Source organism: Protopterus annectens, chromosome 4.part0, assembly GCF_019279795.1.
Source record: "Protopterus annectens isolate FY-2018-M chromosome 4.part0, PAN1.0, whole genome shotgun sequence".
Classification (NCBI taxonomy): domain Eukaryota; kingdom Metazoa; phylum Chordata; order Ceratodontiformes; family Protopteridae; genus Protopterus; species Protopterus annectens.
In genome coordinates this window covers 1,165,821,599-1,165,835,838 of record NC_056733.1, presented here as the reverse complement: position 1 = coordinate 1,165,835,838, position 14,240 = coordinate 1,165,821,599, and positions in this window count along the sequence as shown.

The window sequence follows — 14,240 nt, the reverse complement described above, 5'->3', positions numbered from 1 at the left end:
TGGGCCGGCCATCCGGGTTGTGCTGTTTCCACCACTGTAGTCCGATCTTGGAGTTGATATATTTAAGTAGGGGAGGTGTGGGGTTCTCTGTTTTGAGTTTTTGAGATTTAGGGGTCGATATAACAACGTTCGATCATCTGATCATTTATTGTTATAATATAGACCCTTCTTATCAAGTGGTTTCTGGAAGAAAAAAAAGGGATTCTTCTTTTCCTAAAGAAATTCAAGAAACTGAATCTTTAGTGGACTGTGATGGGACATGCAGGTTCTTCTCTCCTCCACTTTCTGATTCAGACTTGAGAGGGGAGCATGGCATCAGGATCTCCTTGTGAGGGATTCTCTTCCTCTGAGACTATTTCTAGAATGTGCCAGTGTTTTCAGTGGGAGAACACTGAGATTACTCAGTCCCTTAAAAAATGCTGTGAACTGCAAAACGTGAAATTTTATTTGCAGTCCCCTCTTGTGAGAAAAAAAATTGTACTTTGGGTGGTGTAGTTTCTTGCATTTGTCAAGTTACTACTAACTGTTCAAAGTGTGTTTATGACTCTGTAGATACTGCATCCAGAGCTGTTGTCACTGGCACTGTTTTGAGGAGGTTTGCCTGGCTGCATTCTCAGAACCTCCCAGAAGATGTAAAAATGAGATTCTAAATTCTCCTTCAGATAGAGATTTACTTTTGGACGTTCTACTGCAGGGGTTATCAAGACATATAACGAGAGAGGTAAGATGGTTCAGGGAATCTCTCATATTTCTCAGCCCTCCTCAAAAAATTCCAAGGGATTTTCTGCTCCCTTGTTTAAAAATAATGGCAAGGATGTTCTAAAAAGAAAGCAGGATTAACTATATAAGGGACCTTGTCCCCCTCCCACTTTGGCAGTTCCTTATTCCTTCCAGAAAGTCTGAATCTCCTTTTCTCTTTTTGACAACATATTGTTTCAGACAAATAGTTTCTTATGCTAATTCAGCAAGATTGCATATGGCACTGGGAAGAAATTCCTCCTTTCCAGGGAATTACTCTACATCCTGCAGACCAAACCCCTCATTTTATCCTGTCTGACAGCACATACTATCTCAGAGGGTAATAGAAACAGTCCCTTCTTCCCAATTGGAAAGGGATTTTATTCAAGAATGTTTTTGATGCCAAAGGAAGAAAATCTCTGGAGACCAGTTTCTTTCTCTACTAAACCAGTATGTGATAGTGCCCAAGCTCAAAATCCTGTCACTTCACAACCTTTCGCTAGTTCTTTTTCTGTTGATTTTTTTTAATAACCTAAATTTAAAAGATGTTATCATCTCATTCCTATGCATCCAGATTTTAGGCATCTGTTAATGTTTTATGTGTTTAGATTGCATATTTTTTCTGCCGTGCACTTTTGATTATCTACTGCTCCAAAAGTGTTTAAAAAGCGTCTAGACCCTATCATAACCCATTGCAGGCTACAGGATATCCACATTTTTCCATATTTAGATGACTTGTTTATCTTTGCAGAATCTTTTTCGAAGTATCAGAAATGCCTTTCTTGAGCGAGAGATCTCCTATATAGGCCAGGATTCCAACAGAACATTAAAAAGTCTTTTTTTGACTCCATCACACATGATTGTGTTCCTGTGGTGTCCGTTACACCTACTCAGTATAAAGAGCTTTCTTCCAAAAGAAAAAAAAATCTATATTTGGATCTATTCCAGAGGTTTCTCACTCAGAGTTCAGTCTCGGCAATGGATTGTGGGTCTCACGGCATCTATATTTCTAATGATACCTCTGGCAAGAGTCCATTTGAGAAAGATTCAATGGTATCTGAAGTCTGTTTGTTCACAGCACCAGCACTCATTATCTTTTCAAATTCCAGATCTGAGATTTGTGAGAAGAGAAAACCAATTGGAGGAGACATCAAATATCCCTCAGTCCAGGTCTCCACTTCTCCCCTCCAGAGCAGTCAGTCACAACAGGCACCTCAGACTTTGCTCAGGGAGAGTGCCAAGGGTAAGGTATCTGAGACAACAAAGACAGATAAAACCAGCTGCAATTATTTAATTTGCATTTACTCAAACTACATTTTAATTGAGAGGAAGTGATGTAATGGAATCAACCAATAGTACTTTTTTATTTGATATAAAATGGATCATGAATTAATGTTTTTCATTCTGATAAAGTCTTTTAAGAAGACAAAAGCACTCAATAAATAAGTTTAACTTTTTAATTCTTTCCGAGTTTGGTCTTATCTGAGTTGAGCTGTTACCGAGGTGTTGTACTGGTTACAACAATGACAGACACAAGCACAGAAACATAAACATAAAAGAGATGCTTGCCCTTATCAAGGCACTTGACTATTTGAATCACCTTTGGTCCCACTTCAAGTAGTTAAAGACAATACCCCACTGATGTGGTACATAAACAAGCAAGGGGGAACCAGATTTTACCCCTTATGCAGATTAGCCATGTTAGCATGGGATAAAGCTTTACAGCACAATCTCCCTTTACAGGATTCTATATTCCATCAGAGCAAAACTATGGGTCAGACAAACTGAGCAGGGCAAAGGCAGACCTTTGTGAATGGAGACTAGATCAGGGGGTCTTTCAAGATTTTAACTATCTGTGGGCAGTTACTCAAGTAAATCTTTTTTGCCTTCTCTCTTTTAACAATCACCTGGAAAAATTCTACTCCAAGACTCCATGTAAGAAGGCCTGGAAGACAGATGCCTTTTCTTTTCTTTTCCTTGGAGAGGAATGTTCCTGTATGCCTTTCCACCCTTTTCACTGATATCTGGACTACTTCCAAAGAAGAAGGAATCAACCTAGATCATTGTGATGATTTCAGTCTGGCCCAGGCAACAGTGGTTCTCCCTTCTTTTGAAATTGGCCAGGAGCAATTACCACAAGCTTCCTTGTAGACTTGATCTACTCATACAAGAACAGGGATGTTTGATAAATTCAAACCCCAAACAACTTCATTTTACTGCCTGGATGTTAGGGTCTTAATACCTTTTGAGCATCTGTTTACTGAGGATGTGCAACAGATATTAATGGAGGCAAGAAAGTCTATTACTAGAAAATCAAATATTTAAGCAAATGGAAAGGTTTTCTAGTTGGTGCCAGCAACATAAACAGCACCCATTCAGGGCTAGTGTTTCTCTGGTTTTATAATATTTGTGTGAGTAACTTTCCTATGGCCTGTCTTACTCCTCTCCCCTCTCTTTCAATGCAGTCTCATGTCAAAATGTTCTTGAAAGGCTTTTGCATAATAGGCTTTTAAGCAAACTGGTAACACCTGCTTGGGATCTTAATTTTGTGCTATGGTAGCTAAGACTACTTAATGGGTGGGAGGCACTGCTAGTTTCCAACCACTACTGGTTGATGTGGCTGAGATTCTTGATGGTCTCTTTTGGACATAAGCTTAGTGAGAACTTATGAACCTATGAACGATCCAGGTAAGATTATCAAAGACAGCTGGAGGTAAGCAAAGTGAGAAGCAATAAGAGACGCAGTTGTTTAATGTAAGCAGGCTGCAAAGTTAATTAACATGATCAAAATTCTAAAAAGTAGGCATATGGGATACCTTAATGGATCATGGTCAGGTACGGGAATACAGGTAAAAGCCAAAAGGCTAATTAAACAAAATAATATGGGTGTTACAGTGACATATTTTTTGTTTTGAAAGGTTAAATGTAGAAAGGTATTTGATTTGTGGTATTATTTGATTGACCAGTAGTTGTGATTGTGCTGAGATTCAGCAAAGTAATTACATGATATGCAGGGCCACCTTGAGTTAATTTACATTACATCTACCTACAATTATAAGGATCATAAATCAGTCAGTGTGGGCAGGCATGCACAATGTTACATGCTGAGGGTACATACAGCATGCAGTCCTATAATTTTTTTTTGTTCCCCACAGCTGGCCATCAGCTGCTACCAGTGCTTCTCCTAATCCATTGGGTCGAATGAACTTGCCTGTCATTCCCCGCAGTTTCTTCAACCACATTCTGGGCTGGTGAGGAGATCAAGGCGTAATGACACAGTCACACTGCTGTTGAGGGAGTGATTTTATCTTAAGGCCTAACCCCTCCCCTTTGCACACACGGGTTTCCCAGGGGTTAGCATACAATGGGCATTGTGGTGTATCATCTGTGCCTCCTCACGCAACTCAACCAATGCCCTGTTACATTTGGCAAGGAGGTCTGTTGCCCCACTTAACTTCACACTCAGATTCTATGTAGCATTAGGAAAGCTCGCTAAGACTGGCTTACCAAGTGTAAGACAAAAATCATACATTTGAAGATTTATAAAGCTATAGCATGCTGAGAAAAGGGAAATATAGTTTTAAATATGTGCTTGTGTCCCTTTCTTTTCATGGAAGTGGACTGAATGTTCACTGCAGTCTAACCATCTTTGAAGGTTTAATATAAGACAATAAAACAACACCTGAAATTATTTCTACTACTATCACGTCAGTGCCATACATTCTTCTCCGAAAATGGAGAGTGGAACAAGTTCTTACTGTCTGACTGGTATAATGATCACTGACCCTCTACCAGCAATCTTTGATGTATAAAATCTGCCTGAAAATGGTCAGAAAACCTTATTTGTGTTATGAGGAAGTATTTTCTTGAATAATGAGGGAAAAAAATGGATGCTGAGGTCACTCTAAAAGGAAACAGGCATTAATAAGAGGGTGACGATGCTGTGATGGTATGAAGACTGAAGTGTCCTAGTGCATGAGCGAGCTGAGTAGGGAAAAAAACAGTCGACTGTAATGTTCTTTTAAAATATGAGATATGAGATTGTGTGTTGAGATGTTTACTGACAAAAAAATGAGACGCATGGTTAAAAATAGGCAGTGCATTGTTTGACATAAGTAAGTCACTGGGTTATGGTGTCCAGTTGCTCTTCTGCTTCCACAAATGTACATAAATGAACACACATTTCTGACATTGTTAAAGCCAGAGTATAATGGATAAACCTACAACTGGAATATCAGCACAGTGTGCATGAAATGAGTAGAGCTAAGCCTGGAAAAGTTATTCTTTACAATTAACTTTTCATCTGTCTGCGCCGTAATAGAATGCGATTTGTTCTATGGGTTGTCCATGTGTTGTAAAATTTGGTTGATGTCAGAAAGCAGGTGTTTAACTAGAGGTAGGAGTTTATTTGAAAGGGCACTGAGTTAGTAGACCAAAAATTTTGGAGCCCTATCTCTGCTCAGCAAAATGTGAGAAAATTATTGGAGAGATGGTTCTCATATTTATAGATGTACTTCTTTGCTGGAGTTGTGAGTTCATGTCTTTATTTATTTGTTTACTCTTTGTTCACTGGGGGTAGAGTGCTCATCCAGATGGACTGTTCAGATTCAGCCTGTGAGAAAACATAATATAATGTAGTATGCAGTACAGAACTGTGTAGAGCAATGTAGAATTATAGGCTTTATACATGAAGTTTAAATATATCTATATCTATCTTATATATATATATATATATATATATATATATATATATATATATATATATATATAGACAAATATTGACATATCTATAGCTCTTTCTCTCTCTCTGTATCTAACTTTTTGTCTCTCTCTCCCTCCTTCTCTCTCTCTATATATACATATATATCATTCACGCCTATATGCTTTTTGTGTACTTTGTCAACACCCATAGCACCTTGTAGTATCTATACCTTTTTTGGGTCTGGCTTCTTTAACTAAATGACTTACCAGCTAATAACAGGCAACATTAGAAATGGCAAGGAGTAATTAACAAAAATGACACAAAGATTGTTAATTCAGGATGCCATACAATAGAAAAAATCATAGGTTCATAGGAAGTTACTAGGCTAGCAGCCCTAGAGCCCTTACAGGCCTAGCCATGGTGATCCAGAGTTGCCTCAATTGTCCTTGGTTCATAGGTAGGTACTAGGTTATCGGCCCAAGGGCCTACGCAAGCCTAGCCAACAAGGTTCCCTGGCTTACGCCACCCAAGCAAGTTATTTTCCTGTGCCACTGATGAGCAGACACACAGAAGTGATCCCCGGGGTGTATTTCCTATTTCCCATCCACTCATCAAGATTTTTCTTGAAGAGTGCTAATGAAGAACTTTGCTTGACATAGATGGGTAACCTGTTCCAGAGTATGGATGCTCTAACCCCAACTAGACCTGTCCATGAGAGACTTAGGTGCCACTCCTGGGGTGAATTTGTGGTCTCCCCTCCATTTGTCCAGGTTGTGCTTCAATAGGGTCAGTGAGGAGCTCTACAACACATGAATTGGAAGTTTATTCCAGAGTAGCGGCAATCTCTGGAAGATATATTTGTTTCTCCAGCATGTTCTGTTAATGTCAGGCTAGGTTGAGATCCCTAGAGTGAGTGACTCTTGTGCTATCTGACTTGTGGATGTGCAGCATATCCATCAGGGTGGGCAGGGTAAGAGACTGTGCTGTAGGCCAGGCACAAGTCGACTCTCAGCAGTCTATGTGATACAGAGTATAGTGACAGGGCTTTCAGTCTATCCATGTAAGTCATAGTTTGAAAGCCCTGTATTTTCTTGGTAAGAAACATCGGTGGTCTCTCCAGCTGCTGCAGGTGTCTGGTGAGGTACATGCAGAAGGGAGCATTCTACTCTGTTTGAACTTGGAGGGATGCTTTCAATATTATCCCTAGCAGGGAATTCCACTTTATCAGAGGGGATAATAGTGCACTTTTTTTGCATTTAGTTTTAGACAGTGGCTTTGGCATCAGCCATTTTTCTGTGTTAGCCCCTCCTGTAATGTGTTAATATCATTGGGGGACTCAATGATTGCACCCAATTTGCAATTGTCAGTGAACTTGGTAAGCCAAATGCTGTTGACTTTAACCTGGACTTCTGAGAAATAGATTCCAAACAGTAAAGGGCCCAGCATAGATCCTTGTTATATGCCACTGGTGACAGGTCTACTGGTAGAAGTGCAGTCACCAACTTTGATAATATGTGTTCTGTCGGTGAGCCAGTTGGCTGCCTGTCTAGTGATGTAAGGGTTAATTCCCAGATGGGAGAGTTTCTTAATGATACATGAGTGGGGGATTATGTCAAAAGCCTTGGCTAGGTCAAGATAGGCATTATTCACTGTCTTACCTTCATCTAGGGCTTTGGTGACTTTCTTGAAGAAGTCTACTAGGTTTAATAAGCATGATCTACCCTTAACAAAGTCAAACTGGGTTGAGTCTAGGTCGCCTATGTCCTTGTTGGTAAGGTCCATTATGATTCTTTCCATGGCCTTGCAGATGAGGCTGTTTAGACTTATGCATCTATAGTTCCCAGGGTCAGTTTGAGGCTGTGGTTTTGACCTTGGGGAATGCAGATATGACCTGATTTCTAGAGCTACTAGGCAGAGGACTGGTGTGAGGTATGTTTTTAGGTATGGGTGATGGGGACAGGGGGGGGGGTGAAGTTTGCAGCAAATTTGTCAGCTAGCAGGTTGGCAATTTCCTTTCAGTACAGTATGATTGGTACCATCTACTACCGATTTGTCAGATAGCTGGGTATTCCCTTTTAGATTTCAGACATAGTTAAAGAATACCTTATGATTACCCTTAGCTAGGGATGGTATTTTAACTTTGTAATTAGCTTTAGGGGTCTTTACAATATTTTTGATTTGCTTGTTCAAACTGTGGAGGGAATTCTTCCTCTGCTGAGTCAGTTCCCTCTTGTTCTTAGACACCAGTTTCTTCCTTTTGTTATATAGTCTGTTTATACTTGAGGTTCACCAGGGTGGCTTGTTTTTTTGGGGGGAGGACCTGGCATAGCCGAGTCTATAAAGTTGCTTAAGTGTTTATACAGGGCATTTGCGTACACCTCTGCATAGGAGTCACTGTTATCTGTGATTGCAGGGGGTATAAAACTTTTTATACCATCACTTAGTAGGCTGTAGTTTGCTTTGGAAAGGTTTTTTAGTTTTTTTTTGCTCATGTGGTGGAGACAGGTTCAGTAGCTACTTTGAACAAGACTGATTTATGGTCCTACCTTACTAGGGAGGGCATCACATGGGGGGAGAGCAGTGACCCCCCTGTGTTGGTGAGTACTATGCCTGCGACATTTGAGCCCCTAGTGGGGGGTGCAGACTATCTGTTCCAGAGCATTTGTATTGACAAAGTCTAGGAACCTCTGGGCGAGCATGTTCGTATTCATGTATGTCACCTAGTTGATGGAAGGACAGTTGAAATCTCCCATGACTAAGGTGTTGGACTTTATGGCGAGTGACTCCGGTAAGTCCAGGTAGGTGGTGTGCTTTTATGTTCATGGTGGGGGACCTATAGCTAGCAATGATGTGGTAGGGTATTTTGTCCTATAGTTAATTGGACATGGAGTAGTTTGAGAGAGTTGTACTGTATGACCAGTCTCAAGGTGCACTTGGATTTAATGAAGATAGATACACCTCCAAATTTGGTTCTTTCAATCTCAGTTTGAGGTCTAAACATGTGGAAGGCATTGTAGCCTTGCATGGCTGGGGTGCTCTCTGTGGCTTTGAACCATGTCTCAGTGACTGCACAGACATCAGCATCTTCCAAGGTGAGGAGTGCTTCCAGAGAATGCAGTTTAATTTTAGACTACTAACATTAAGCAACAAAACCTTAAGTTTGAATAATCCAAACAGCAACGGAAGCTGGTGTGGAGCGGCCAAACACCAAAACTGACGCAGGATACACCAACTGTTATTGTAAAGTGAAAGGAAACCTTTCTCTTAGTCCACTCTTCAAAGAACAAAACTTCAAGGAACAAAACTTCCAAACGGAAATCACCACGCTAACTCTAGCAATGTGGAGCAACAAATCCTTTAATCACAGTGAGCGCTTTCGCCATGCGGCTTCTTCAGACTGTATTACATAGATAAAAACTCAAACAGTTATTTTTAAAACATATCCCGTCCCCCCATTGGTTAAAAACATCATAGCACATATACAATTAACTAAAAATAAAATCAGTCAATCCCCTTCAAGACGCATTCATACAATGCAGACCGCTTCATCACATACTGGAAGTATTCACGAATAACCAAAGTGTATGTCACTTCGTACAAACATTAATAAAAATAAGACAGATACAAAAAATGCATTTCATAGCCCCTCTAATAGAACCATAAGCATACATCGTTGTGAAACAACTTAAAAACAATTTACTGATCTACGCTGAAACGCTTATCATATGAATAAAATTAAACCTACACTTACTAATGTAAAATCATCAAGTCTTGAAAGAAACAAATAAACCATGCTCCTTCTTCAACTTTCAGACCGCTACACTAATAAACAACGGGACCACGTTGTTCCTAAAAATGTCGTCACCGTAAACTTAAAGGGGACGACAATAAGGAGTCAGACAGCTAGTACTCAAGCTCTGTAGTGGATAATTCCACATAAAAACAGGGAAAGATACAGCTTACATTTAAAATCACTCCTTCTGCCAGAAAAAACAATCAAGAGACAGACAGTGTATTGTGGATTTTTCCACAACGGACATTGAAAATCACTACTCCTGTACGAAACCCTAAATAAGACGGACCACTCCATAGACTGAGGATAAAAATAAAAATAAAAATAATATTACAACGGAATTAAACAGAGCTCATATACTTCGAATACTCTGAACAACAGTGTGTATAAAGCATACAGGCGTTGACATCGCCTGAACTTACTACACCTCCGCACATAGACCTGGACATGTCATGGACCAAAACAGTCATGTTAAACTAATATTGATCTTCGTGAGATCACACCTGACAGTGCGGTAACTCTCTAGGGGTGCTGTATCCCAGGATCTCAGCGCTGATTAAATATATATATATAAATAGAGAGAGCTGGGCCACAGCTCTAATGGTGTGTGGGTATAAAATGTCACTCAAGTATAAACACAAAGGGCAAATCCGTTGCTGTTTGGATTATTCAGTTTTGGTGTTTGGCCGCTCCACACCAGCTTCCGTTGCTGTTTGGATTATTCAGTTTTGGTGTTTGGCCGCTCCACACCAGCTTCCGTTGCTGTTTGGATTATTCAGTTTTGGTGTTTGGCCGCTCCACACCAGCTTCCATTGCTGTTTGGATTATTCATTTTGTTTTTGCTGGTGTGACATCCTACGTTCGGGGGTAACACTTGATTTGATTTAAAACCTTAAGTTTGTCTCAAGAAATGTTGTTGTTTTGACATTACCTAAAAAAGGTGCTATGGGGGAGACAAGTGCCTTTGCCAGTATCCAAAAGCCTAGAGGAGACAGGTGTAGACCATCTCTGGCAAAGCAGCATGGCCTGTGGACCATGTCTTCCCACGTTGACAGATACCAGATCCCCCTGGACTGATGCCAAAAGCTAAGCCAATTGTTAAAGTCATAATTTTTTGTTTATATTGTGGCATCAACCTGGGTGAAGGTAGAATGCTGCTTAGGGCTAGGGTCATACTTGCCTGGAACACATAATCTGAGAGTTCAGTCATGTCTCTCTTCATATAGTCCAGACAGGTATGTCTCAAGTCATTCATCCCAACATGGACTATGACAGAGCCATAATGGTACTTGTTGTTGAGTGACTTGATTGCATATGTGATTTGATGGAGCTTGACACCTGGCATATAGCTGACCGTGACCTTCTCCTTGTCTAGCCTAGTGAGGGGGACATCTGTGTGTCTCACTGTGGAGTCACCTATGGCCAAGACATTAGGTTTTAAGGTGTTTTGCCTTATGGACTTATTTGCTGAGACACTGGTATATATGTTATTATGTGTAGTGGTTTCTATTTGCATAGCAGTGTGTGCATGTGGTTTACATTTTGGAGGTTTCTGATCTTTTGATAAGCTTCTAGTGAGTACCTCCATGTATGCTGGTTTATGTGTCATGACCTCATTTTGTGTGAGAGGTGAAGTGTGTATGCTGACAACCTGTTTAGTGTCTGGTTTGTTGTGACATGAGATAACTGAGAGAGTTGTACTGTTAGGTTTTAAGGTGTTTTGCCTTATGGGCTTATTTGCTGAGACACTGGTATATGTGTTATTATGTGTAGTGGTTTCTATTTGTATAGCAGTGTGCACATGTGGTTTACATTTTGGAGGTTTCTGATATTTTGGTAGGCTTCTAGTGAGTACCTCCATGTATTCTGGTTTATGTGTCATGACCTCATTTTGTATGAGAGGTGAAGTGTGTATGCTGACAACCTGTTTGATGTCTGGTTTGTTGTGACATAAGATAACTGATTCCAATTTCATAGTGTAATTACATCTCGCACACAGGGTAGTTGTTTGTTTTAGGAGTAAGTAGTTGTCAGTATACATAAGGCAATTACTATATTGCCTCAGGATGCCCATGTCAAATAGATTGGCCAGTGAAATGATGGGAAAATGCCCGTCCATTATAATAGGTTTTACAGTATGTACTATTAGGGAAGAGAGTGGGCTAGTTTGACCAGTTGTTGTGCTAAGACTAACAAAGGTGCCTGTTCTATTGAAAGCTATGAATGATAAGTATGGCAACGCTGCTCAGTGCGCCCTTAGTAGAGTAGAGAAGCTTGGAAAGGTTCCATTGACAGATGTCTAGGGAAAATTTGACTTTCAAGGTGTTTGCATCTATATAGGGCACCCCTAGCCCATTTTGTATGGTGCACTGCAATGTGCAAACGTGAGGCTTAAATACAGGTGAAATTAATTTCACTTTTAACCTAATCTACCAATAGGAAAGCACACAATGAATCTTCCTCCAGTATTTCCCAGCTCAGACAAGACTGGATCCACATTCATCTGTGACACGAGTGCAGGGGAGCCCTTCTTAATGTAAGATGTCTGGTTTTGTGCTCAAGTATATCAATAACAGGCTAGATTCAGCAGGTCTGAATATAGTCTATGCTATCTAGGTATCAGAACAGTGCAATCAAGTGCAGAGAAGTACAAAAAAGCACTTAGCCCTTTGTATGTTTCCCAGCTCTGACAGACCAGGTAAACACCTACTGCCATGAGATGAACAATCCCAGTGCTCCGAATGCAAAAACACATTAAAGGAGTATCCAGAGTGAAATGCCACCACAAGCAAACTTAAATGGTCCAAAATGCTGCCACAAGCAAACTTAAAGATATAGATACAGCAGTGTACTTTAAATGGCTTATAAAAGTGTGATTATTCAATAAAAGTACTTTGCTTTGAATAAATGAGTCAAGAGACACTCAATTGTACAGAGTTTATAAAGGCACTAAAAACAAGATAAGCTGATTAATAAGCCCTCCAGCCAATAAAACTAAATTTCTAAATCTCAAGTGTTTCCCCAACCTCAACAGACCAGGCTACTTCCCAATCCACTAGATGTAAAATCCACTGACCTCTTTTGTATAAAAGCAATTGTTTAATTGTTTGCTAGAGTGTAAAAATACACTACTTTATCCAACTGCTAGCTAGATAATGAAGTCAGATAAAGTAGAACAGACAATGGGAAGCAAAATGCACTTTTTCAAAATAAACACAAGGAAAGGCAAATAAATAATTCAGGATATTGACTGCAGTGTAGAAAAGGATGAGCTTATTTAGCTCAGTTTACAGTAGGGTTGGGCAGCTTAAAATCACCAGGTTTAAAAAGCAGATCAACAAGCAGGAGGGTGGGTCACAAAAACAGCAGGGAATCACCAGCAGTGCTTTAGTTTATGCAGGCTTCATATATTTTCAAAGACAGAGGCCCAGAATTTTATTGAGTATTTAAGTATCACTCGAGACAATTTAACCAATGAAAAAACATATGAAATGTGCAGCCTAGATAATGTGTGTCCACTTCTCACATAGAACAAAAAATTGTCACAGTTTGCCTCTTATTATTCATTTTTGCATATTTATGCAAATACATTCTTAACTATGAGACCTACATGCTGTTGAGGGGAATGATGTAAAACACCATGGTAGAAAACAGGAAACTTCATTGTCAATGTCCATTTATGTCATACTATACTGGAGATACTACCAGTTGTTTGTTAATAATTATGTAAATAAGCAATATTTACAAATGTACTTAATACTTCAAAAATAAATGACTTACAGTCTGTTGCATAGCATCAGGTGAAGCCACAGATGTTGAAGAAAACTGCCATTGATATTTGCACTGTACGTTGCACATCCTGAGAGATATTCAATGTTATTTATATTGCTAATTATACAAAAAAATATGTGTTTTCATATTTCTGTATATACCTCAATAACACATACTCAGAGAGGAGTTTTTTTTGCAGTCATATGAAATCTTTTGTCTGGTTAACAAAAGTGTTCTAGCAATATATATCTAGGTTGCACAGTTTTCAGAACAACACAATTTGTGAAACTTTAGCGAAACAATATAATTCTTGGTTTGTAAGTATTATAATATATTACAGTATTTATGGAAAGACTACGAATGCACTATTATCTCTGTAAATAATATGTTTTACTGTAACACTGACATTTGCAAAAGCTTTAATAGTTTTTACTGTTCACAAAATATTTACATTTGTTTAAATTATGTTTTTAAGTTGATTTTTCAGAAAGTGCTCTTAAATACAAAGATGTGTACAAGCTACTAGAGCTGAGACATTTCACACCACATAGGAGTTAATGAGATATGGAAGTAGCGATATTTGTCAAACTGATGTTAGATCGATATTCTTAACTCCTAATCGATTTGATGACAGCATAAAAGGAGACCATCTACTGACCCAGGAAATTACAGACCATAACTTTGACTAGTCTTATATGTAAGGCTATGGAAAGAATAATCACAAACCTGATAAATAATGACATAGGAAACCTCCAAACACTGGACCTGACCCAATTCAGCTTTGTCAAGGGCAGGTCATGCCTTTTGAATCTGGTGGATTTCTTTCAGAAAGTCATTAAGGCCATGGATGAGAGTAAAACAGTATATACCGCCTACCTTGACATGGCCAAGGCATTTGACACAATTCCCCACTCAGGTATTATAAATAAACTCACAAAAATGGGCTTACATCCCTACATCACCAGACAGATAGCCAATTGGCTCATGAATAGGACACATGATTAAAGTTTTAAGATGCCAGTTACTAGTGGTGTGCCACAAGACTCAGTGCTGCAACCACTCCTGTTCAGAATATACTTCTCTGAAGTCAAGGCTGATGTGGAAGGCCTCTGGATGACAAAGTTTGCTGATGACTGCAAGCTGGGAGCAATCACTGAATCTTCCTATGATGTATATATCCTTAAGCAGGGTCTAGGTTAGGCAAATGATTGGTGAAGAACCATGGCTTAAAACTAA